Raw genomic sequence first — 5,904 nt, forward strand, 5'->3', positions numbered from 1 at the left:
TCTTCATATCTGTTTTTCTGCCACTACCATGCTGTTTTTATTGCTATTGCTTTGTAATATAGTTTGAAGTCAGGTATTGTGATACCTCCAGCATTGCTCTTTTTGCTTAGTATTGCCTTTGCTATTTGCAGTCTCCTGTGTTTCCAAATGAACTTTAGGGTAGATTTTTCAATCTCGGTGATGAATGTCATTGGAATTTTGATGGTAATTGCATTAAATATGTAGACTGCCTTTGGTAGTATAGCCATTTTTACTATGTTGATTTTACTAATCCAAGAGCACAGGAGATCTTTCCATCGTCTATAGTATCCATCTATCTCTTTCTTCAGGAGATTGTAATTCTCCTTGTAGAGGTCATTCACTTGCTTTGTTAAGTTTACTCCTAGGTTTTTAATTTTTTTTTTTAGGCTATTGTGAATGGAATTGTTTCCATACATTCCTTCTCAGTTTGTTCATTGCTTGTGTATAGAAAAGCTAGTGATTTTTTTTAGGTTGATTTTGTATCCTGCCACCTTCTGTAACTGTTTATGGTGTCTAAGAGTTTTTGAGTAGAGTTTTTTGGGTTTTAAGGTATAGGATCATATCGTCTGCGAATAAGGATATTTTGACAGTTTCTTTATCTATTTGTATTCTTTTTATTTCTTCTTCTTGCCTAATTGCTCTGGCTAGGAATTCCAGTACTATGTTGAATAGGAGTGGGGATAGTGGGCACCCTTGTCTCATTCCTGATTTGAAGGGGAATGGTTTCAGTTTTTCACTGTTAAGTATGATGTTGGCCATAGGTTTGTCATAAATAGCAATAGAGATGGTGGGTGATCAAACTGAAAATCAGGCAGCCAAACCCTCAGCCTGGTGTTTCTCCAGCTTCTCAGCAGGATCTCTGGTTCAGGAGCTCACAAGGTCTGCTGCTCTGTCTCTGTCACCATCTTCCTCCCTCATGGAGGAAGTTCTAAGGAAGCATTCCTATCCCTCCCAGCTATGGTAGTAAAATCCAAAGCCTGGTGAGAAGCAATTTCAGAGCCTTCAGCTTCATGCAGAAATAATAGAGCCCCACTCCACCCTGATACTAACAGAGCATATATAGCCTTTACAATGTTGAGATACATTCCTTCTATTCCTAATTTTCTTAGAGCTTTTACCATGAAGTGGTGTTGGATCTTGTTGAAGGCTTTTTCTGCATCTATTGAAATGATCAAGTGGTTTTTGGTTTTGCTTCTATTGATGTGCTGTATTACACTTACAGATTTGCATATGATGAGCCACCCCTGCATCCCTGGGATGAAGTTGACTTGGTCATGGGTATATGATCTTTCTGATGTGTTGTTGGATTCGATTTGCCATTATTTTATTAAGGATTTTTGCACTGATATTTATTAAGGAAATTGGCCTGTAGTTCTCCTTTTTAGAGGTGACTTTGTCTGGTTTTGGGATGAGAGTAATATTGGTTTCATAAAGTGAATTAGGCAGTGTTCCTTCCCTTTCTATTTTGTGGGACAGTTTAAGGAAGGTTGGTATTAGATTTTCTTTAAACATCTGATAGAATTCAGCAGTGAATCCATCAGGTCCTGGACTTTAATTTTTTGGGAGACTTTTTTTTTTTTATGGAACGCTTCACGAATTTGCATGTCATCCTTGCGCAGGGGCCATGCTAATCTTCTCTGTATCGTTCCAATTTTAGTATATGTGCTGCCTAAGCAAGCACTTGGGAGACTCTTGATTGCTGCTTCAATTTCTTTTCCTGTTATAGATCTATTTGGATGATTAATATTCTCTTGGTTCAGTTTTGGATGGTCATAAGTTTCTAGAAATCTGTCTATTTCTTCAAGATTTTCAAATTTATTAGAGTATAGGCTCGCAAAGTAGTCTCTGATGATTTCCTGGATTTCCATGGTGTTTGTTGTTATCTCCCCTTTTGCATTTCTGATTTTACTGATTTGGGTTTTTTCTCTCCTCATTTTAGTCAGGTTTGCCAGGGGTCTGTCAATCTTAATTATTTTTTCAAAGAACCAGCTTTTTGTTTCATTGATTCTTGTATGTTTTTTTTTTTTGTTGTTTGTTTCTATTTCATTGATTTCAGCCCTTATCTTAATTATTTCTTTCCTTCTGCTTGTTTTGGGATTTGCTTGTTCTTGTTTTTCTAGGAATTTGAGCTGTAGTATTAGGTCATTGATTTGAGATCTTTCTGTCCTTTTAATATATGCATTCAAGGCTATAAACTTTCCTCTTAAGACTGTCTTTGCTGTGTCTTATAGGTTCTGGTAGGTTGTGTTTTCATTTTCATTAACTTCCAGGAAACTTTTAATTTTCCTCTTTTATTTCATCAATGACCCATTGATCATTGAGCAATGTGTTGTTCAGTTTCCAATTGTTTGTATGGTTTTTTACTGCTGTTTTTGTTGTCGACTTCTAGTTTTAATGCATTGTGGTCAGATAGAATGCATAGGATTATTTCTATTTTATTATATTTGCTGAGGCTTGCTTTGTGCCCTAGGATATGATCAATTTTGGAGAAGGTTCCAGGGGCTGCTGAGAAGAATGTATATTGTGCAGAAGTTGGATGAAATACTCTGTAGACATCAACTAGGTCCATTTTATCTATGGTGTGATTTAGTTCTAGGATTTCTTTGTTGATTCTTTGTTTGAATGACCTAGCTATTGGTGATAGGGGGTATTAAGATCTCCTATTATCATTGTGTTGGAATTAATATATGTGTTTAGTCCTTCAGAGTATGTTTGATGAAATTGGTGCATTGACATTGGGTGCATATAGGTTGATAATTGTTATTTCCTTTTGGTGTATTTCTTCTTTCATTAGTATGGAGTGTCCTTTATCTCATTTGATCAATGTGAGTTTGATGTCTACTTTGTCCAAAATAAGTATTGTTACCCCTGGTTGTTTTCAGGGGCCACTAGCTTAGTAAATCTTCTTCCAGCCTTTCACTCTCATCCAGTGCTTATTTCTGTTGATGAGGTGGGTCTCTTGTAGCCAGCAGATTGTTAGAGCTTCCTTTTTAATCCAGTTTGCCAATCAGTGTCTTTTGATGAAGGAATTTAGTCTGTTAACATTCAGTGTTAGTATTGATAGGTATGTGATGATCCCAGTCATGTAGTTGTTTTTGTTGTTTAAGACTTTGATTGTGTGCAGCTGAATCATTGTTACTCTCTACTTTCTTGCCTTTTCTTCTCCTGTAGTTTGGTATTTCCTGCCCTTTCATGGTTTTGTTTGCTTTCATTTTCTGTGTGCAGAATTCCTTGGAGAATCTTTTGTAGTGGTGGTTTGGTGTCATATATTGTTTTAGTGTCTGCTTATCATAGAAGACTTTTATTACTCCATCAATTTTGAATGATAGTTTTGTTGGGTAGAATATCCTAGGATTGAAGTTATTTTCATTCAGTGCCCAGAAGACCTCACTCCATGCTCTTCTTGCTTTTAAGGTTTCATTGAGAAATGTGCTGTGATTTTGATGGGTTTTCCCTGTGTATGTTATTTGTTTTTTCTCTCTTAGAGCCTTCAATATTCTTTCTCTATTCTCTGTGCTTGTTGTTTTAATGATAATATGTTGTGATGTAGTTCTATTTTGATCAACTCTCTTCTGTGTTCTGGAGGCTTCCTGTACCTAAATGGGCATAGTTTTCTCTAGGTTTGGGAAATTTTCTGTTATTATTTTGTTGAATATCTTATGCATTCCTTTTCTTGCACCTCTTCTCCTTCTTAAATGCCCATCATTCTCAGGTTTGGTCTTTTGATAGAGTCAGTGAGTTCTTGCATATTCTTTTCCCAGGTCTTGAGTTGTTTAACTAATAGTTCTTCAGTTTTCCTTTAATTGAATTTCATCTTCAAGTTCCGAGATTCTGTCTTCTGTTGTTCTTTTCTGCTGGAATGGCCTTCCATTTTGTTTTGTATTTCTGTTTCATTCTTTTTTTCTGAGGTTTTCCATATTGTGTGTCACTTCCTCTTTAATATTGTCAATTTTTGACCTTAATTCATTTATCTCTCTGTTTATGGTGTTCTCTGTCTCAGTTTGGTGTTTATTTTGGGCTCGTATGATTTCATTTATTTGGTTCTGTGTTTTCTCATATTCTTTATTTTTGTTGTCTTGGAATTTCCTGAGTGCCTCCTGTACATTTTGGTTAACCATGTCTAGTAACAGCTCTATGAAATTCTCTTTAATTACTTGCAGGATTTCTTCTTTGAGGTTGTTCTTGTGGGGTTCATTGGATTCCTTAGTATAGTTTATCTTTGTTTTGTTGGAGTCTGGATCTAGGTATCCATTTTCTTCATTTCTCTCCGAATCCTATACTACTTTATTTTTGGAAGGAGAATGGTTTCTGTCCCTTTTTTTCTACCCATATTTCCACTAGGTACCATTTCTGTCCTTAGACTATGTGTAATTTAGTATTAGCTGAGTTACAATATTAATACTAACAAAACCAAGAGAGAAGGAGAAAAAAAGAGAAAGAGTAGGAAAGATAAAAGGAAGAAAAAAGAGCAAAGATGGGAGCGATATTGGATGACCAAACAGCAAACCATACAGCCAAACCCATAAAGAAAGGGAAATAAAATCACCGGTTCTGGAACAGTCGAATTACAGTCTTAGTTGTTCTGAGGTTACTCCTTTAGCATCCAGTACAGTCTGGCTATGTCTCTTAGGCAGATTTGGAGCCCTCCTGTGGCGGCCTACAGTATGGGGGTCTGGTGGAGTGTCTATCCAGCAAGCCTGTAGAGCTAGGGCTTGGCAGGGACTGAGGGGTGGGGGCCCTGGCGGAGAATGGATCTGGCAGGCCCATGCAGGGCTGGGACCCATTGGGTTCTGAGGGGCGGGGATCCCAGCAGAGCAAGGATCCAGCATTTCCAAGTGGAGCAGGGAGCTGGCATGGCCTGAGGGGGGTGGATCCAGTGGTCCCACGCGAATATGGGCCTGGGCTCATGAAAGGTCTTAACATAAGACCTGAAACTTTGAAACAATACAAGAAAAAAATAAGGAAAATTTTGGAAGTTATAGGCCTAGATAAATAGGACACAAACTGCCCAGGAAATAAGAAAAAAAATTGACAAATGGGATTGCATCCAATTAAAAGATTTCTGTACATCAAAATGGACAATTATCAGAATCAAGAGGCAAAGCATAGAATGTAAGCAAATCTTCTCTATCTACTCAATAGATAAAGAATTAATATCCAGAATATACAAAGAACTCAAAGATTATTTGGAGAACAAATAATCCAATTAATAAATGGGCAAATGAATTGAACAGTAAATACTCAGAAGGAGAAATTGAAATGGTTAATAAATAAATGAAGAAATGTTCACAATACCTAGACATAAAGGAAATGTAAATCAAAACCACAATAAAATTCCATCTCACTCCAGTCATATTTCCAATCATCCAGAAAACAAATAACAAATCTGGTGAGTATGTGTGAGGAAAGGGACCCTCTTACTCTGTTGGTAGGAGTGTAAATTGGTGCAACCACTATGAAAATCAGTATAGAGGTTTCTCAAAAACTAAAAACAGATCTACACTATAACCTTGCCATACCACTCTTGGACATATATGCAAAGGAGTGTAAATCAATATATAAGAGAGATGACTGCATACCTGTGTTTTTGTAGCTCTGTTCACAATAGCTAAATCATAGAATCTATTAAGTTGCCCAACCAGCTATGAATGGATGAAGAAAATATAGTATATATAATATAGAATATTATTCAGCCATAAGGAAAAATGAAATAATGTCATTTCAGCAAAATGGATGTATCTTGAGATCATGGTGAATGAATAAGCCAAGTTTAGGAAGCCAAATATCACATACTCTTGCTTATTTGTGGAACTTGCATTTAAATGATGATGATGGTGGTTATGAGTGTGATTATGATGCTAAAAATGGTGCATAAATGTAAAA

The 5,904-nt window shown here is 36.5% G+C and overlaps 1 non-coding gene across 1 annotated transcript; it reads right to left on the reverse strand.

Annotated features, from left to right (window-relative positions):
• Positions 1-1,595: 1,595 nt before the first annotated feature.
• Positions 1,596-1,702, reverse strand: LOC141425149 (U6 spliceosomal RNA). The gene has a single exon (XR_012450241.1). It is a non-coding gene; the product is annotated as a U6 spliceosomal RNA (small nuclear RNA).
• Between the last annotated feature and the right edge of the window lie 4,202 nt (positions 1,703-5,904).

This window comes from Castor canadensis, chromosome 7 (assembly GCF_047511655.1).
Source record: "Castor canadensis chromosome 7, mCasCan1.hap1v2, whole genome shotgun sequence".
In the NCBI taxonomy this organism is placed as follows: Eukaryota; Metazoa; Chordata; class Mammalia; order Rodentia; family Castoridae; genus Castor; species Castor canadensis.